This window comes from Macaca mulatta, chromosome 1 (genome assembly GCF_049350105.2).
Source record: "Macaca mulatta isolate MMU2019108-1 chromosome 1, T2T-MMU8v2.0, whole genome shotgun sequence".
In the NCBI taxonomy this organism is placed as follows: domain Eukaryota; kingdom Metazoa; phylum Chordata; class Mammalia; order Primates; family Cercopithecidae; genus Macaca; species Macaca mulatta.
The window spans coordinates 130,404,953-130,425,835 of NC_133406.1; the positions used below are offsets into that span (position 1 = coordinate 130,404,953).

General features: G+C 50.5%; 1 long non-coding RNA gene across 1 annotated transcript; it reads right to left on the reverse strand.

Moving 5' to 3' along the window:
• Window positions 1–260: 260 nt before the first annotated feature.
• On the reverse strand, window positions 261–8,204 carry LOC144338429 (uncharacterized). Its single transcript, XR_013412523.1, has 3 exons — window positions 5,614–8,204; window positions 2,778–2,929; window positions 261–2,104 (listed from the first exon to the last, which is right to left on the reverse strand). It is a non-coding gene; the product is annotated as an uncharacterized LOC144338429 (long non-coding RNA).
• Window positions 8,205–20,883: the final 12,679 nt, after the last annotated feature.

The following is a 20,883-nucleotide window of genomic DNA, read 5'->3' on the forward strand; positions in this document are numbered from 1 at the left end:
ATATTTCTCCGGGCGTCCACCCCTGCTCAGGAGTAATGGAGCTACAGAGCAGGGCAGGGGGTGGGCTGTGGGTATCACAATAAGAACCTGTTTTCAGGCCGGGCGCGGTGGTTCACGCCTGTAATCCCAGCACTTTGGGAGGCCGAGGTGGGCGGATCACGAGGTCAGGAGATGGAGACCATCCTGGCTAACACGGTGAAACCCCGTCTCTACTAAAAATACAAAAGAAATTATCTGGGTGTGGTGGCGGGCGCCTGTAGTCCCAGCTACCGGGGAGGCTGAGGCAGGAGAATGGCGTGAACCCGGGAGGCAGAGCTTGCAGTGAGCCGAGATCGCGCCACTGCACTCCAGCCTGGGTGACAGAGTGAGACTCTGTCTCAAAAAAATTAAAAAATTAAAAAAAGAACCTGTTTTCTGTGACTTAGAGCAAATCATCCAACAATTCTAACCCTCAATTTCCTGATCTGTAAACAGGGACCACAGTATCACATCTTTACAAGGTTTTAAGGAGTAAATAGCGGTGTGTATGTGCTCAGCTCATAGTAAAACGTGGTAGCTATGTTTAAAACTTTTAATTCCTACTAAATACAGATGGCAAACTACAGTCTCAGTCTCTGGGAGGGACCAGAAAGAACTCAAATAAAAAGGGAATTGCAAACTCTGAGAGCAGGCAGGCAGGCCCCAGGCTGCCTGTGAGTGCTGGGCTCAGTGGCGCCAGATGTATACACTGTTTGCGTGGCCTCTGACATGTGGAATGGGTCTGTGGCAATGACCCTCACATGCTCCACTCTGGAACAGAATCTTATGGAGACCAAACATCCAGGAAAGACCCAGCTGTCCCCGTAGGCGTGGGTGTTCGCATGGAAAGAGCAGAAAGAGCAGAGGCTGTGAGCTCAGGAGGACCTGGATCAGAATCTTGCCTCTGCCTCTGCCAGCCTTTGAGCACCTGTGAGCGCAGCCAGTGACTGCCCGGTCTGGGCGGCTGCCTCCTCACCTGCAGCCTGGCAAGACAGTCCTATCACTGCTGCACAGGGGGTTGTGAGGATACGATGAGGTGAAGTGGCAGGCACACACAGAGTGAGATAAATCCTCCTTCCTTTCTTCCTCTTCCCCATCAGGCATTCCAGGGTCTGCAGCAAAAAGGCCAAGCTGTGATGCCTGGAGCACTCGGTGACTCTGGAAGTTCTCCTCAGGCCCTGGGTGTGTGGCTGCCTTGGCAAATGCTCACTGGCAATAACAAAGCCAGTTTGACCCGCAGTGGGTGCCCATGACGTTCAATGACCTAAAACAATTAAACCCATAATCAGAGAGTGCTTAGACTTGGCTGCTGTGGGTTTGCCTACCCACAAGTCACAATCATCTTGCTGGGCTTCTATGTCGGCCGTTAGCCCTCAAAGTCCTGTTGCTAAGAGATTATGAACCAAATGATGTTTCCAAAAAACAACCACTACAGAATGTCCCAGGGGAGAGCCATAATAACAGCCTAAATGGAATGGACCTGCTGTTATTGATAAAACCTTATAGAGTTGAAGAATGGGGTAACTGAGGTAGCCTCGCCATACACATCCTATGTAAATTACTGGTTTGCAAAGGTTTTGAATAGAATAAAATGGACTCAGTGATACAACTGTGATGGATGTAGTCTAATGTCTTCATAATTCCAAAGGTTCTTCAGTCAACCAAGATGTATTTGTTGGTGGTCTATTATTTCATGCATATTTACGACCATCTCAGCTACATTTAGTTGCAGGCAGTGACTAAGTCTAACATAGCTGTAACCACCCCCGTTTGGCAGAGTGCCTGTTTGCAATAATTAAGTGATTTAACATAGCCATTCACACCCCCCTCCATTATTGCTCTGTTGCTGAGGCAACAGGAACCAGTCAACTAACAGAAGCCAGGTTAGAGTAGGACAGAAGGAAGTCAGCAAACCGGGCACTTGCCAAAAACTGGCTGTTATCTGGCAGCTGGAGTCGTTTTGCCCATGGGATTTTCCTGGGAAGATGCAGTCGTTTTGTTCTGTGTCTTCACCAAAGGCTGCTGGGTCACCCCCAGATGATCTCTATCAGGCAGATGGATTAGTGCAAAGTAGCTGTTCCATAATCTGTTATGAAAGGAAATCCTGATCTCTGCTGGCCTCTCTCCAGACCTGGGAGCCTAGTAGTGTGATACCAGCCCCCGACACTCCCTTCCGGCCCCCGGCCCTGATCTCCTCCCCTCTCCACCCCCGCCATCCACTGCTGATTTCCATCTTCTCAGGCCCCCTGGCTGCAGCCGACTTAGGGTCTACATTTGATCTCCCTGGGGCAGGTCATGGAGAGAAAGTTTTTGTATTCTTCTCTTCTGTTTTGTAGATGAGGGAACCAAGGGGGAGACAAAGCTAAGTGTCAAAGTCACACAGCTAGTAAGTCAGGAGACAGGCTCATGTCTTCTAGCCCCACATCTCAGGATCTTCACTGCTCACGAGACCCAAGCCCCCTGTGGTAGGTGTGCAGGAAACTGCTGGATGTTGCAATGCCTCCTAGAAAGGGTCAGTGTTTCCATGGGCTGGCCCTGGTGACCCTCAATCACTGCGTGGCACCCAGGGGAGGGGGCAGAGCCACAGGAACTCTACACTTTTTCCTTCCTCCAAGAGGTAGACGATCACGCAGAGCATTTAAGATCCCAGTCTTGGAAATGTATTCTGCCACAACCAGAGTGAACTTGGACAAGCTACTTACCCTTCTGCAAGGCAATTTCCTCTGCAGAAAATGAGGGTAATACTGGTACCTACCCACCTGATAAGGCTGCCCTGGGGAGCACCTGGGTTTAAACAGGTAGCAGCGGTCAGCAGGATGTGTGGGAAACAATGAACGCTAGCAGCTGCAGCCTGACTCTCACAAGATGCGCATTTTCACCACCACCATCATCATCCACTTCTGCTCAGGACCTGAGGTGCAAAGTGGGGCAGGAGCCTGTGTTATGAGGGGCCTCTGGTGACAAGGAGACAGATTTCCCAGGATTCCTGAGATCTTTAATCCTTGGGAAGCTGGGCTGGAAGAAGCAGCTTTGTGGGTTCCGTGCCCATCTAGAAACACGTGCTTCCAGTTGGCTCTCCTGGGCTGGAATTCCCCAGGGCCCGGCCCAGGCCAGCTCCTGCCACTGCCCCATGCACCCCTCACCCCGTACTGGACTCCCTTGGCAGGCCTGGGGGGTCTCGAAGGCTGGCTGCCTCCCTTCACCAGTTATCCATTCCAGCCTCAGGACCCTTCCCAATTCTGTCTGAAAGTTGGTGGAGGGGGTGAGTTCTTGCCGCTCTGAGAGTCTGAAAACCCCAGCCCAGAGAATGGCTTCTAAAAGAGGGCTGGGGGAGTGGGAGGCGGGATGAGGTGTGGGAGGGTGGAGATGAAGCTGAGGCGGAGGGGTCATTAATTCAGCAGCTCTGCCACTTGGCACCAGCCCCCAGGGCAGCGGCTCCAGTTGTCCTGTGGGGCCAGGAGGCTGTTTCTGCCGAGTCATCCTTTCTTGCCCAGAGGGATCCTGGCCCCAAGCCACATTCCTAGTGGGGTCTGAGTGCTGCAGAGTAGGAAGCTTCCTTTCTCACCAGCCCCCAGCGCTCCAGCCATGCAAACAGGCTGGTCTCTCAGCAGCCTCTGCCGGCCGCGAACATGCTTCTCCAAGTTTGTCTGCATTCCCCCAGCCCCCCAGCCCACCTGGATCCCAAGTTCTGGGAGCTAAAAACACTCCCCAGGGAGGTACAGGAGGCGAGGTGGGGCCTAATGGGAGGGGGCCAGAGGGAGATTAAGGAACGATTTTAAATGTCTGCCTTCCCACGAGGGGCCCTCCTGCTATAAGGGTCCAGTAGCCCCATTGAAAAGCGCTGAATCTCAGCCCAAAGGCAGAGGCAGCAACCCCAACCTCTCTGTGTTGTGTGAAATGTCAGCGTCCCCAGACAAGCAAGGTAGCCACACCTGCTGCAGAGCTCATGTATCAGGAACAGGTTCAGAACACCTACTATGTGCTAAGCACTGCTCTGGGCACTGGCCTTGCAGCAGTGGGCAGGGCAGATGCGGCCCAGACCCTGGCGTTTCTCCCAGCCTTTCCAGTCCCACCACCACTGCTTCCACTTGTGGTCTCCTCCCAGATTGCCCAGGTTCAAATCTTGGCTCCCCACTTCTAGCGATGTGATCTTGAGCAAGTTACTTTACCCCTCTGTGCCTCCATTGCCTCATCTGTAAAGTGGAGTGAAGTAATGCCTATCTCATGGGAATGATGAGAGAGGTAAATGAGTTACTCTTTGTAAAATACTTAGAACAGTTTCTGGCACAGAGCTCAATCCATTCCTGTGTGTTCTGGACTCTGTGCCTGGGCTCAGCCCTCCCTCGTCCTGGAATGCCTTCCCCTCTTCCGGAACCCATAAATCCAGCCTCTTTGCTGAGTTTCCAGGTGGGAAGACCAATTAGGGGCAGGCCCACAGTCAGCCCACAGCCTTACTAGGGCCACCAACACTGGCTGAGTGTTTTCCTATTTGCCCAGGGTTTTAAACAGCCCTGTGAGGTAGATAGGGAAGGGAATTCGGGGAGGGAGACACGCGCCTGAGGGTGCAGAACCAGCGAGTGTTGAATCTGAGAGTGGAACTTGGATCTTCTGACTGGAAGTAGCACTGTCTCTGTCCCACCCAGTGGCGTTGGTCCTAAGGAACCTTCAGACATCCTGAGGCTATCACCAGGGTCTCTGAAGCTAACCCAAGGCTCGGCACCCAGAAAATGGGGCCTTCCTGGCCCTTCAGAGGCCCTGGAATCAGTTGAGCTTCTCTCAGAGCCAGCTGGGGCCCACGAAGGCCTCAAGACAGGGGGCGCTGGCTAGCAGAGCCCTGAGGAGGGCCCTGCAGGAAGAGCTCAGCGGAAACTCTGAGCAATGCTGGCAGCCACAGGCCTCCGGGCTTCCTGCACCCTCCACACAGGCTGCCCTGTCAACGTCAATGTGTTTGTGAAACCCTGCTGGGTAGGCAGTAGGAATTCAAGGGGCCCCAAGGGTTCATAGGCTGTGGTCACCCTGTTCCTTTGCAGCCCGGGAGAAGGTGGCTTTCTAAAGACTGCTGTCCACAGTGTAATGGGATCCAGCTGCTGCCGAAGACAGCTACCTGAAGGAGGCCCTACGGTCTCCTTAGGCCTTGGGCCTCCAGATCCCATGGCTTCTCCCTGCGGGTCCATATCTTCCGGAGTCCCCATAGATTCAGGGAACCCCCAGACAGAGCAATAGAGTGAAACTTGTGGTTGAAGGACTTTGGAGTGAAAGATAATGTGGGTTATAAGCCCAATTCACAGCTTTGCTAGCTGTGTGACTTTGGGAAAGTTAGTTAACCTCTCTGTAGAGAGCCTCAGTTTTCTCATCTGTAAAATGGTGACAGAAAGTACCTACCTTGTCATGAAGATTAAATAAAACAATGTAAATGGGAGATTTGGCACAGTACCTGGCACACCACAAGCTTTTGATAAACAGGAACTGATGATTTTGTGACCACTGAGTGACAGCAGTTATTGGAGGTACAAATACTATTGCATTTCTTTGATTTGTATAATTTTAATTAAAACCATCCAGACCTAATTTACTATACTTGAAAGAAAAACATACCTTCCTCTGGAATCTTCCTCTCTTTTCAAATTGCCCAAGAACCTCCAGGTCTCACGTACTCAAAAAGTGGAAGGGGAGGTGGAGGCTCCAACTTCTGCACCTCGGCCAGAAGAACAAGGACGCTGACCCATTCCCACTGAGGTGGCACCTGTTGATAACTGCTCCCACGTGGTCAGAAGGCGGAGTGTCCCGTGCCAACCAGAGCACCACACAGGCCACGTGCATCTTCTGGGGGCTGACTCCAAGGATGGCTGAGGATGGCTGACAGTTTGCTGGGGCTTCTGGGTCCACCCCTTGCGGTCAGAGTCTGGGTCCCTTTTCCTTCCCCAGGATCCACACTGGGGTTGGGGCTCCTTCTTTACAGACCCCAAAACACAAATGGCCTCCTTACGCCTGTGTCTGAAAGTCCCCAGAAAGCTGCTCCCCTCTGCCACCCCCAGACCCACCCTCCACAGTAAACCCCAGTGCTGAGTCACCTAACTGAGGACTACCAAGGTAACTCTTGCACAGAACAGAGGGGAAAAAAATGGTCTATATGGGGCGTCCTGCCGTATTTTTTTCTTCTCAGTAACTAGGCAGCGGGGAGAAGCCAAAGTGAAGCCAGCATCCAGTGGTGGAGTCTTTGCCTTTTCTCTTTACGCTCCAGGTGCACCAGAGGTGAGCAGGGGATGGGAGGGTTTCATTTCTGTAGCCCCAGGCGTCAGGCTTCAGAGCCTTAGCTCTCAGCCAGGACGTCTCTACAGCTCAATGAATGCTTGCTGACTGACTGAAAGCACAGTGATCTCTCTGAGGGGGTGGGATCAGGCGGAGATGCTGGGATGGGCAGAGAAGGGGAAGTAGACCAGGGAAATGGCCAGGGGTAAGGGAGATAGGTCTGCAGAAGGGCCGGGAGCAGCCTTGTAGGAGCAGAGGAAAGAGGGTGCAGTTCTAGGGTGGCCTGAGGGTAAGGGGCAGTGAGGGAAGCGGCCACTAGGGTTGCTGCAGGACACCAGAGGCATCTCTGGGAAACCTGTGGAACCTGCTGGATGCCTCCAGGTGCGCAGTGGGGGCCGGGGAGCAGAGGCCTTATGGATGTAGCAGCACCGGAAGGGCAGGTGCATGGGGGGTGGTCCCCGGGGGAGTTCAAAGGCAAAAATCAATATGGCAACTCCCTCTGTGAAGAGACCACTGGGTATGGTCCAAACTGATTCAACAGCAAGCACATTGCCCTTGACAATGTCCAGAGCCCAGGTTCCCACCACCTAGAGGCCGCACCAGCACTCTCTGGGCCCATCTTGGTGCCCTATGCCCAGACTCAGGCCCCTGGAGGCATAAGCAGCCTGGAGCTGACCTGGGCTTCCTCAGGAGCAACGGGCACATGGAGTGTCTGAGAGGCACAGGAGCAACAGCCAGTGCCCCCTGCAGAGGACTACTGGGGTCACGGACTTCAGACCTGACGACCTGGGCTCAAATCCCAGCTCTGCACCTACCAGCCGTGTGATCAGGTGCCCTCTCTGAGCCTCAGTCACACACTCCCTTAACAGTTGGGCCTCATGGAGCTGTTTATGAGGATTAAATGGGAAAACATAAAGCACTTAGCACAGAGCCAAGGACATGCTGAATAGTATAATAGCGGCCTCCTTTGGCATTGTGCTGGTGCAGGTGTGCCGAGGAACTGGGCAGGGGTGACAGACACCTCTTCTAACCTAGTTCCTTTCCAAGAACCTAATTGGTGTCTCTCCCTCCCCCAGGCAATTGGAAGGAGGAGGCTGGGCTCCAGCCCCGGAATATGGGAGGTTTCTCACCGTGGTAGGGAAATTGCTGGGTTGGGGGTGTGGGCAGCCACAGTGACCGTCTCTCTGCAGGACGGATGCGGCTTTGCTGACAGAGAGTCTGCGGCCTGGACATGCCAGCGGTGCAGGTCTGAGGTCAGCACTGGGGAGCCGGGCTGGGCCCCACCAGGGCGAGACATCTGCTTTCAATCAGCTGCCCTTCTGCCCGAGAAGGGGATGGGGGCTGAGACCTCCCCCCAGCTCAACTTCTCACCACACAGAATGGACACTGAGGGCAAAGGAGGCAGGAGAAGCTCTAGGGACCCAGGTCAAAGAGATAGAGGTTATTTTTGTTAAGCCACTTAAACTAAATCCTTCAATAGCTCTCTTTTGCAAGGCCATGCCCTGTCCGGCCATTCAGCCCCCCAGCCTCCCCCCGCACCGCCCTGGCTCATGCTTCCTTGTCGCAAGCCTCTGGCTTGTCCCCCACTTGAGGGCTTTGCACTCACGCCCTGGGGGCCCCTGCCCTGCCCTGCCCTGTGCAGGCTGACCCGTCATCCTTCAGCTGAAATCCCGCTTACTCAGGAAAACTGTGGACCCATGCTCCATCCCTGTTAACAATCTTGTTGAACACAGTTTGCTTTGTACCTATGTGTTCATCTGCATGACTACTGAATGTCTGCCCCCCACCCTACTCTAGACTGTAAGCCCCATGCAGGCAGGAGCTAAGGCTGTCTTCCTTAGGACAATATCCCTAAAATTCAGAGCAGGGCCTGCCACAGAGTATGCCCTCAATAAATACTTGCTGAATGAATGAATGACTCAAGCCTCTAAATATTTATAGTAGTTTCCTTCTGTAGTCTTCAAAGGTTTGAGCTCCGCTAGATCCCTGCAGGATAATCAGTGTTTACACCCATTTGACAGGCCCAGGTGAGTTAATGACCTTGGCTCCCAATCCAAGCTGACTCACAGTATCAGGCTACCTTTGTCTAGGAGGAGGAGGAGGGGGGATAAACTGGGAGAAGAGAGGCACGTGCCACAGAGTCGGAGACCAGAGAGGGGGCTGGGTGAGAGCCCAGCAAAGGGTGGGGGTGCCACGGGGCCACACACCAGCAGCCAGGCCCATCACACCGCATATCAGCCAGTGCAGAATCACTCCCCATCCTGGAGAAAGTCCAGGAAGATGTCCAGTGGGGATGTGCCCCAGCCACTACCCCCCCATCCCTGCCAGTTCTCACACCCTACTCCTGAAATGGCCGTGCACTAAGTGGGCTTGCAGTCAACCACCCCAGGGTCAAACCAATGTGCTGCCTCTGACAGCTAAGCAATCTCAGACAGTCTAGTCAACTCTCTGAGCTTCAGTCTCCTCAAATGTGAAATAGTACCATAACAGAGCTGGCTTTAATGGGCGGAGGTGAAGCACCCATGAGCCCATAAAAGTTAAGCACGCAGCACTAAGAATTGGGTCTCTATGTTTCCACGGCCCCCACTGGCTCATGGGGACTATCCATCGGGTATTGAGTGGTCTTGCTCTTGGTGGTAGACAGGGCTTATTCCCCTATACCTGGGAGTGCCTTGAGGACAAAGACCCTTGCATCCTGCAGGCTCCCAGGCCAGCCCAGACCCAGGTTGGGCTCTCAGCTAGGTGCATGAACACATGAGTGTTTGTTTGGATCCAGAGTAAAAGCTCTGCAAATTTCCTGCTGATGACAAGAGCAGGAGAGCTGGGGAAAGGAGAGCTCCTCTTCTGCCACACCCAGGCACTGAAGGATGGGTGTGCAGAGGGCAGAGCTGTGAGGAGCAATAAACGCCAGAGAAGAAGAGGACAGAGCACGACTGGAGTGGGGGCAAAACCCAGAAAAAAGGCTGTGTTGGAGTTCAGGAGGCCCTGCAGAGAGCAGATTTGGCCTGGGACTGAGAAGTGTAGCCTCAGAGCCTGGGAAGAAAGGACAGGAGGCCTGGGAAGGCATGGCAGAATTAGCCTGGACCTTGATCTGTGGGTTGGAAACAGGCTGGGTGTTCTTTAATAGCACCTGCTTACCACAGTGCCTGGCACACAGCACATGCTCAATAAACACTTGTTAAATGAATGAATGAAGAATGAGATTTTTCCATAACTTCTGTACTGGTCTCTCCAGCTCTGTCCATCCAGCTGTTTGTACAGCCTTCCTCAGAATGCCCACCACAGGAAGCAAACTCTAACCCACCCACTCCCACTTGGAAGCTGTGGACACATCCCCCACCATCACAGGCAGTGGCCACACAGGGCCTGAGCGCCCAATGAGACACCCAGACCTTTCCTGGTGGGCCTGAGCCATGTGTTTTGTTTCGTTATGTATTAAATTTGAATTAATTGCTAACGTTTAAAAATAAATGTGCCCATGTAAAAACCCAGACTGCCAGCTTCTCTGTAAGAGCTAGTTAGGTGACATATTACTCTGGGCCTGTCCCCCCAACCTGGGACAATGACTGAACAGAGGGGACAAGGCCTGCCTTCCCCAGGGTAACCTCTTTCTGCACTGGCATCTTCATGCCTCTCCTCCTAGTCTGGTCCCTGCAGACAGCTGAGTTTAGGACCCCTGCCCACAGGCTAAAATCCAAACTCCTCAGTCAGGCCCCCAAAGCTTCAGTGGTGACCCTCAGGATAAGCTTCTCATCTCTCCCCACTGTCCTTGTCCCCAAGGTTCTGGCTACCCCATGCTACATCTGGTTCTCCAATCACCAGTGTTCTTTTATGCCTCTGAGTGTTTGCACCAGCAGCGCTATGGCTTGTGGTGCCTGTCCCCACTGTGGGGACTGCACTGGTGCCTACCTGGTCTTTGGTGCAAGCTCAAGCCCTCCTTAGCAGTGGAGCCTCCTGCAGCTCCTCTCTGGGCCACCACAGCCCCCAACCCCACAGCCACCCAGGCATAGGACTCCCCACACTCTGCATTGCACCACGGGGCCGTGGGCTCGGGGGCATGGAATCACGTCTTATTCTTACTTTATCTCTGGTACCCAGCACAGGGCCAGCCTCTGGATGTAGAGCACGGCCTCCTGGGCCCAGCTCAATACATTCCTTGAAAGAATGAATTAAATAGATGCCCTTGGTTTTGTGGATGGCAGAGGCATAAAATATCCGTAAATAACCCCAGAGAAATTGAGAAGCCTTTGTTTTATGGCTTTTTCAAGGGCTACGTTTTGTCACATCTACCCTCAGCACGCACAAACAAACACACACACACATGCTCCTGGCAGTCCTAAGACAAACCCTGCTTCAATCCAGCCAGCTCTAGAAAAATGAGAAAATGAGACAAATGTTATTTTGAAAGACTACTTCTCACTTCACACACACACACACACACACACACACACACACACACACACACACCATGTCAACTACCATCAAGCACCTCCTCCTCTCTCACTCCCAGCAGGAGGCCCACGCCACTTGCATGTTCCAAGCCTTTTCCGACCCCTGTCCTACCGACACAACTGTGTCCTGAGTTCTCGGCATAAGCCTACTCCTTGAACCCAGCCTGCAAAACTATGAAGTTGGACAACCCAGGCCTGAGTCAGTGATCAAACTTCAGAGCTGAAAGGGACTTCAAGACCCAAGTATTTTATGAAGGGGAAAGAAGGTCAGCCAAGTCATATCTAGAGGGGCCTGATGGTCAGGCCTGGCTGGAAGGACTTAGCTCCCAGAGGAGGCGAGAGAAGGGCCTCCAGGAGAGTGAGAGCATAGGCACTGAGCCGCTCCTGACTGTAGCACTGGTACACCTGCTGGAACTTCATCTCTGCAGCAACCTGAGCAGAGCGGTTCCCACTTACAGATGGGGAACCAGTCCATGAAGCCAGCTCCCGTGTGTGGCCAAGTCTGCCCTTCATCCGCTTGGCTCAGAAGCCACATTCTTCACTACCATGTCCCAAATATCAGGACTGGTGTTCCCTCAGTCTGGCTGGGATGGTTTTGCCAGGGCCCAGGATAGAGGAAACGGGAATAATACACCTATTGCATCGCACTGTACATGGGAGGGCCATTCAATTGCATTGTCAAGATAGATTTGTGTATTTAGTGAGACAATTTTCCTGCAGACCAAAGCAGAACATTTGGAAGAAGGAGCAGCTCTTTCTTGCTCCCTTCTCAGAGACTCGATTTGGGCTCAGGCGGGGCAAATGGAGCCAATGAAACAAGGTTTCATGGAAGTCAGAGCAGGCACTGTCTATGTCATCTCACCAGCCCTGCTTTAAAGAAAAAGTAACATGGAAATTAAAGTGAAAAGACCTTTACATGGAGAAGTAATTTGCATGCGTAATATAGGAAGGTGCTCCTTAGGTATGTTACAGGATTACTTTAAATCATTTGACTTATGCTCCAAAGTAACTGTAATGTTGGTAGTATAACAAATTCTGATGAATAGCTTTAATTGCATGTTTAAAAGTCTCATCATGTGTTCACATGCTTAAATCCGGGTATCAGAATTTAAGCAATTCTTGAAATGTATCGTCTCCTTAAGATACTAATTACAAAAACAAAGAAAAAAAAAGAAAGAAAGAAAAAAAAAGCTCAGGCAGCTCTGGGGAGTCATTTGCCACTGAGGCATATTTCCAGGGGACAGACCCAGGTCTGCCAGCCTCAGCCCTTACCCTTTCTGTGCCCACTCCCAGGCTTGGGTTGCCCCAATGGGGCAGGAGAGCTGTGCCCTGAGGCAGAGAACAGGGCAAACCAGAAAGGCTGGAGGATATTCATGGGAAGAGACAAGGGGATTTTTCAGAGCCCAGGGTCTCCTTCCCCACCCACTAGGGTCAGCGGGAGTACCAGTCCTCCGACAGGACGCGTGGCCACAGCACTGGGAACCTGGGCTCCCGGGTGTCAACTTCGAGTTCTTGTTGACTTCCTCAGACTCTGCCTCCTGCCAACCCCATTCATCACCTTCACTTGCCAATCCCTTAGGAATGTGGCAGTCTCTTAAAAGGCAGCCCTGGGTTAAAACAACAAATAAACCTGGAAGCCTCTAAGTCAGCTGCAGAGGCTCAGACAGGTCAGGAATCAGGGGCAGGCTTCCGGCCTCTCTCCCTCTCCTCCCACCCCAACACCTGCAAGCTCAGCACTACCACCCTCACCCCACACACATTCCCGAACAAAGTGAAGCTGCTTTTAGATTGGGGGTGAGTGTCCAGAAGCCCGAAAGCTACCTCCCTTCCCCAGGACACCCCCTCCCCACCACCCATCTATGCCTCTAACTCCTACTTAGGACACACAGGCCCATATTTGGAGAGTGGTGTCCAGCCCTCCACTCTCCAATGTGGGGCTCTGCAGACCCCCTCCCAACCTGCCTGGAGGCCTACACCTACCCTCAAGGGAATAGAACATGGGTCTGGCAACATTTCTTCAAGGAAGTAGGGAGGCTGAAGGATGGGCAGCGGGGGTGCGGGCCAGCTGAGCGGCTCTAAGGGTGAGCCCCATTCTGTCCGCCCCACACTGTACTCCTCCATCTCCTCCTTAACCCCCAGTGAAGTCCCACTGGGCCTGGCCTAGGGCAGGTTCAGTGCTGCCTCAGGGACCATCTGCTAAAGGGAAAAGGGACCCACACCTATAAGTGCCTATAAACAAAGGGGAAAATATGCAAACACCCGGCCCATTCACCAGAACAGAAGAATCCACAGCTGGACAGTGGGGTGCACACAGGTGCTGACCACACTGCTGGCTCAAGTGAGCTGGGCTGGCCCAAGGAAGTGCCAGCTAAAGGGCTAAATCAGAGGCTGTGGCTCCCACTCCAGGGCCCCAGGCCTCTAGGGTTCCTTGAACCACTTAAAATATTTCAGAAAACCAATGGATACTCTACATTTAGCCATGGTGAGATTTCTGGGATTAACAAAAATTCCAGTGCTTTGCTTTTGGCTGGAGTTACATCAACTCAATGCAGAAACATTGGCTATCTGAGCAGATAAATATTTGAGGTTAAGTATACATGGATCAGATGGAGAAAACAGAAAAAGAACTAGTAACTTGGCAACTGCTACTTAACAAAACCTTTTCAAACATAGAATTTGTAATGAAAGAGCTAAGAAAATGAATTTTAGACACATTTCCTTAATACACAAAGAGCTTCTACAAATCAATGAGAAAAAGATTAGCCATCTCAAAAAATCCCTCTGCACGTGGGTTTCACAAAAAAGAAAGAAAAAGAAGTTTAAATAGCCAGGATATATTTTTTTAAATGCTCACCCTCACTTTTAAAGGCATTTAAATTTTCAAAATTTAAAAATTTTTACCATTTTTCATCTGTCAGATTAGCAAAGATTTAAAAGTTTGATAGTATTAATGTTGGTGCTAATATAAGGAAATGGGCACTTTCATACACTGTTAGTGGAACTATAAATTGTTACAGTGTTTTTGAAAGTCAATCTGGGAACACATGTTCACATTTTAAATACACACATTATTAGTCAGCTGGCAATTAATCTACAAACATAGTTGTTCATCTTAGAACTGTTTGCCTTAGCAAAACCTAAGCAGCATAAATCTCCATTAAAAAAGGAACTGGTCAGTCATATCTTTACAATGAACTTTTTATAGTCACTAAAAAAAAAAAAAAAATGAGTAGATCTACAGATATCAACATGAAAAAGAGGTCCAAGATCTGACATTAAGTGAAAAAAGCAAGCTGCAAAATAACATGGTTACACTATGGTTATGATATGATCCCACTTGTATATATTTTTTACAAAGCACATACAGTGACTTGTAGCTATATGTGCTTCTCTATATATATAGAAATATCTTAGGGATAACTAAGAAATTGTTAAGAGTGGTTCCTTGGGGAATAAGATGAGGCAAGGGAAAAGGGTAGAACATTTCTAATTTTTACATATCCTTCTCTGCTATTATGGTATTTATTATAATTTTTATTATTTTAAATTGCTTTTTTTCAATGATTGCTGGCAAGAAAAAGGTGAGTGTCCCAATTTAAAAGGACTGGATGATTGCTGAGAAGGTGTCAGCTTTGGTGTAAATGTTTGTGTCCTCCTACCCCCAAAATCCGTATGTTAAATTCCCAATGCCCAAGATGATGGCATTAGGTGGTGGGGCCTTGGTGAGGTGATTAGTGACCTTATAAAAGAGACCTCAGAGTGCTGTCTTGCCCTTTGACCATGTGAGAACACACCGAAAAGGTACCATCTATGAACAAGAAAGCATTTCCTCACCAGACACCAAATCTGCCAGGGCTTTGCTTGTGGACTTCCTAGCCTCCAGGACTGTGAAATAAATTTCTGTGGTTTATGAGCTACCTAGTCTATAGCATTTTGTTATAGCAGCCTGAATGGACTAAAACAGAAAATTAGTACCGGGAGTGGGATGCTACTGTAAAAAATACCTAAAATGTAGAAGTGGCTTTGGAACTGCATAATGGGTAGGGGCTGAAGGAGTTTGGAAGTGCATTCTAGAAAAAAACCTAACCATTGCCATGAATGGACTGTTAAGAGCAGTTCTGGTGTGAAGAGTTGTAGAGAAAGCCTCAATCTTCTTAGAGGTTACCTAAGTGGTCATGAACAGTCTATTGGTAGAAATATGGATGATAAAAGCCATTCTGATAAGGTCTCAGAAATGAGGAATGTTTTATTGAAAACTAGAGGAAAGACGATCCTTATTAGAAAGTAGTAAAGAACTTGGCAGCATTATGTTTGCATCATTGTGCTTTTGTGGAAGGTAGAATTCGTGAGCGATGCAATGGGATATTTGAATGAATAAATTTCTAAGCAGTGTTGAAGGTGCAGCTTGGCTTCTCTTGAGTGCGTATAGTAACATTTGAGAAGAGAGAGATGATCTGAAGATAGAATTGTTAATCAAAAGGGAAGCAGAATTTAAAATTTTGGAAAATTCTCAACCTACCCATATTGAAAAGAATGAGAAAATGTGTTCAGAGAAAACACCAAGAATGTGGCCCCACAGTGATTTGAGAAAGGGATTGGGATGGATGGGCCATCTCAAGGGAAGCCAGGTGCTATTGATGAAGGCAATGGAAGGCTGTCCCCCAAAACATTTTGGAGATTATCAGAATTGTCCCTCCCATCACAGGCTCAGAGTGCAAGGGCCTGGGGGACAGAATGATCTCAAGGCTCCACTCCCTGCACTTTAGCACAGTACTAGTTGGACACCCCAGGTATGGCTCCAGTGGGCCTAGGTACAACACAAGCCAAGGTGGCCACCCCTCTGGAGGGCATAGGTGATAAACCTTGGCAGCTCCGTGAAGTGCCATCCCTGTCAATGTGCATGAGCTATGGGGGCGTGGCTACCTTCACCTAGATCCTGAAGATTGGAGCCTCCAGGAGACTCAGTTATGTGACCCAGGCAGAGAGGTACGGCAAGGGTGGGGCCTCTACAGAGAGTCCCCACCAGGACAGTATCTAATGGAGCCATGAGGGTGGGCCAACACCAAGATCCCAGACCACAGACCCACCAGCGTGCAATTCCAGCCTGAGTGAGCCACAGGCACCCAACAATAACCTGTGAGAGATGGAACATAGGCAGTGCCCAGCAAAACTATGGGGGCAGGGCCACCCGGAGCTCTGAGGGCCCAACCCCCACCCCAGTGTCCAGAGGGCAGAGCATCAGCCAGAGATTATTCTCCAGCCTTCAGATTTCATGTTGTTTGCCCTGTTGGGTTTGGATTTGGTTGGGACCTGGTATCCCTTCTTTCCTTCCTATTGCTCCCTTTCGGAATGGAAATGTCTATCCTCCACCTGTCTCCCCGATTGTATTTTGAGTACATATAACTTGCTTGATTTCACAGGTTCATAGCTGGAGAGAAATTTGCCTCAGGATGAATCATACCTTGAGTCTCACTTATATCTGTTTTAGATGATAGTTACATGAGACTTTGGATTTAAACTTAAAGTTGATACTAGGATGAGTTAAAACATTTGGGACTATTGAAATGAAATCAGTATATTTTGCATGTGAGAAGGACATAAATTTTGGCAGGCCAGGGCAGAATGCTATGGTCTGAATGTTTGTGTCTCCCCAAAATTCATATGTTAAAACCTTAACCCCTGATCCTGGCTAACACAGTGAAACCCCGTCTCTACTAAAAATACAAAAAAAAAAAAAAAAAAAAATTAGCCGGGTGTGGTGGCAGGTGTCTGTAGTCCTAGCTACTAAGGAGGCTGAGGCAAGAGAATGGCGGGAACCCAGGAGGTGGAGCTTGCAGTGAGATCACGCCACTGCACTCCAGCCTGGGCAACAGAGCAAGACTCCGTCTCAAAAAAAAAAAAAATCTTAACCCCAAGGCAATGGTATTAGGCATGGGACCTTTGTGAGATGAGTAAGTGCTCTGATAAAAGGGATTAGTGCCCTTATAAAAGAGATGCCAGAGAGCTGTGTTGCCATTCCACCATGTGAGGACACAGTGAGAAAGTGCCTTCTGTGAACTAGATAGCAGGCCCCCACTAGACTCCAGATCTACCGGTGTCTTCATTTTGGACTTCCCAGTCTCCAGAACTGTGAGAAACAAATTTCTGTTGTTTATATATTATCCAGTCTATGCTATTTTGCTATAGCAGCCTCAACAGACTAACGCAGGGACCTCTGGAAGATGTGGGAATGGCTTTACTGAGACCAGGGAAGGGAGGTGGTTCAGAGGATATTTTGCAGAGGAGGGGAGCCCTGGAGGAGCAGGCCTCTCTTCCATCTGGAAGAGGAAGTTCATGGCTGGAGGTCTGCCCTCTCAGCTACTCCATCCCACCCAGACAGAGGAGACAAATGGAGAGTGGGAAAAGACCCCAACCTTTGTTTTTATTTATGTATCTGTTTTAGAGACAGGATCCTTTGCTGTCCCCCAGACTGGAGTGCAGTGGCATGATCACAACTCACTGCATCCTCAAACTCCTGGGCTCAAGTGATCCTCCCACCTCATCCTGAGTAGCTGGTACTACAAGCATATGCACCACCATGTCCGGCTAATTTTTTTCTTTTTGTAGATACAGTGTCTGTCTTCATTGGCTAGTCTCAAACTCTTGACCTCAAACAATCCTCATGCCTCAGCCTCCCAAAATGCTGGAATTATAGGCGTGAGCCAATGCACTTGGCCGGAAGCCAACCTCTAAATACCAGCGAAAGGCTTGCAAGGGCAGGGTGATGCCCCCTGGGGGTCTGGCCCAGCCCCTCCTCCTTTCACCCTATTTCAGGGCCCCTCCTTCGTCAGTGACCCAGACCTAGACAAAATCTCTGACCCGCAAGAATAAAATTTGCATAAGAACTTCTTCCTAAAAGGAAAAGTGAAAAGGTAAATAGCTGTTTGAGAAAAGGTTTCTGACCAGAAGATCTTACAGACTGGCCAGAGATGCTAGGGCCAAGGGGAGAGTCCCTTGGGAGAGAAGGACTTTACTGGTCTTCGTGGCACTATCAGCCCTTCCCACCCACCCCTGCTCTGCACACTCCTTAACTTCCATCTTTCGGAGGCAGAGTGGAGTCACATGGACCGGGACTAGCATGTCAGCTTCTATGCTCTTTACCAGGGCTCTCATGCCACTTCTCTGACCCTCAGATGCTTTATCTGTAAAGAGGGGATCATAACACCTTAAGGGTTGATTTGAAAATTGGAAATATAAATATCATAGCACAATGTTTGTCATAAGACAAGTGGTCATGGAAAAGCATATAGAGCTGTATCTTTTCACCGATATTATCTAAACACAGCCCCACTCCTGTGCCTTTGCTCACGCTGGTTCCTGCATGGAGATGCCCCATCTTCTTCCCCATCTGGTAAAATCCCACCCATGTTTCAAGGCCTAGATCCAGCAGCAGCTTCGTCAAAGCCTCTGCAGCCCACACTGTGCAGGGGTGTTCCCTCCTCCTCGGGGCGTCCACGGCACTGTGTTCATAGCACCTTCCAGCCATTGCCAGCTGAGTCACGGACTTGTTTACTCTGTGGCCCGGGGACCCTGAGTGTAATGGTGCCTTGGCCTGATGCTCTTCTGTCTTCATGTCCCTGTTCTTAGCACAGGAGCTGCTGAATAATGCCAGTCAAGTACCAACATGCATACCTTGTCATCAGCCCAACAACCTTTCCTCGTTCTCTCTAGGGAAGGGAGTGAGCAGAGGAAAGAGACTCTCTTTAACCACAGTCCTGGATTTGGTTTGATTCTAAAGGAGCTGGGGTGCCGGAAGGCCCAATTCACCTCATGGTGACAAGGGTTCTTCTACTGGAAGGAGGGGCTGGGAAAGCAAAGGCAAGGGGGCACAGGTGGAAAGCAGCACTAGTACCAGGGAAAGGTGTATGCTCACCCCAGGGCTGTCCAGGTCAGGTCACCAGACCACGCAGCTTCAGGGGCCACAGACCTCCCCCGGTCCCCCATTTATGCACAGCTGGCCTGTTTCCTCTGTGCCTGGTGCTCCTCCCCACTCTCCAAGAGACACCCAACCCAGGTCTCTCCCTGGACACTGAGCCCTGACGGGAAGGCCTGGGCTAAGGGAACGTGAGCGTGTCCTGCCCCCTGCTGGTCACTGTAGGGAATGGCTCCTTAACTGGAGAGGCGGGGAAGAAGCAGCCAGGGGCTGCCTGGCTGGCCCCGTGGGATCCACCCCAGCCCCATATTTCATCGTTCTGGTTCAAGTTCAAACTCTTTGCCTTAGCAAATTCCCCCAGGACCCTGTTCCAATGCCTCTTTCCAAATCTATTTCCTACCACTCCATCCCAAAGCCTCAGGTCCAAGTAAACCAGCTGTTCTTTGTCCCTGTGTGTCCTGACCTCCAGCCTCTATACAGGTCATCCCTCCTGCCGGCAATGCACTTGCCTTTCCACTCTGCTTCAACACCCAGTCCAAGTTCCACCTCCTTGCTGACTGCATAGCCCTGGCATCCTCACCCTTGTCCCCTGACACTCATTGCCCAGAGTTCACTCCAGCCACCTGTGGTTTGGGCCCACCTTAGTCTCATCTGAAACTAAGCCAAAGAATGGTGTCACATTGGGATATGCACAACCTTGGAGTTTCAGTACAGGCCCCAGAACACAGCTGGTGCATAATCAGTGCTGGGCAGGAAAGGTGATCGCATTCCAGCACTCATGTTTCCATGCCATCCACCAGCCTTTGGGTAGTCTTCTTGCAGAGGCTGGCAGCGTCCCTTGGGAAGGGAGAAGGATGGTCTCGGTGTGGGTTTCTGACCAGCCTCCAGGCCCCTTGCCCTCCCAGTACTGGTGTCCAGGAGTCACTGGTCTGCCACGGAGGGGCAGGAAAGAGCGGAGAGTCCCCCTAATGTGCAGCCAGGTAGGAGAGAAATTTGTGTCTAAGGGATGCTGATCCCTCCTCCAGGTTTCCAGGCCACTGTCTCCATTCCCAGCCACTTCTGCTCTCCTAACTTCTGTTTCCTTTCTACCTTCTTCATTCATTTGTTTACTTATGTACTCAGTCAGCAATCACCTATTAGGTGCCAGGCACTGGCCTGACTGCGGGTATCACATACAAAAAACGTAAAACCTGCTCACAGTAACATCATTTAGTGGAAGAGAAAATTAAGGTATTCACCAATGTCTTACATTAAGGTTTTGGACAGAGATATAAGAAGAGGTGTGCTGTCTCAGATCACAACCCCCGAACCAGCTGAGGAGTGAGGGGAGTCCAGGAAGCCTTCCAGAGGCAGAGATGATTGAGGTGAGATAGGAGGGAAGATGAGGTTTTGGCCAAGCAAAGAAAGCAGGGAGGCCGACGCAGCAGCAAGGTGTGGAGAGGCAAAGTGCTGCAGGTGCCTTCAAGGAACTTTGGCTTGTCTTTGTGTCTGGGTTTGCAGCAGAAAGGTGAGACCTGGTAAGGCAGCAGAGGCAGAGCTCAAATGCCATGTGCAAAGTCAATAAAGCATGGGAGCAACTGAAGGATTTATAAGCCAGGGAGTGACATGTACAGATCAGAATTTTAGAAAACTCTGTTGGGCAAAGCTGGAGAGAGATCAGAAGGGAGTATCCCCTGGAAAGGAGATGGCGGGAAAGGCTCGAGAGGGTGTGGGGGAATAAGGAGCAAAGGATTGTGGCGGGAGGTCTGAATTAAAGCAATAACAACAGAGAAGTAAAACAGTCAGCACATTCTGGAGATTTAAGGAACAAAAATAGAGGACTCAATGGCTGCATGTGGGGAGTGGATAGAGGGACCAAGGACTGAGATGGGGACACAGGGGAAGCGCGGTGTTGTGGAGACAGCAGCCCCAGTCTGCAGCATGATGCACTTGAAATGTCTTAGGGACAATGGCCAAAGGTGGGCAAGAGATGGTCATGTAGCTGGATTAGAGATGCAGAGACAGGGTGTTGGAGGCATCAACACAGGCATCTTCGGCTCCCAGACTGTAGCCGAAGCACTCGCTGAGGGGCAGTAGGCGAGGGAGAGAAGGGAGGTCAAGTGAAAGCTCCCATTCTTTCTAGGAGCTCCATGGCTATTCACTGAGGGTACAGAGACAAGAACAGACGAGAGGCAATGCAGTTAGTGGAAAGCCATTCACGTCAGAGGACATGGGTTCATGCCAGCTCTTCTAAATACCTGACCATTTCTTATG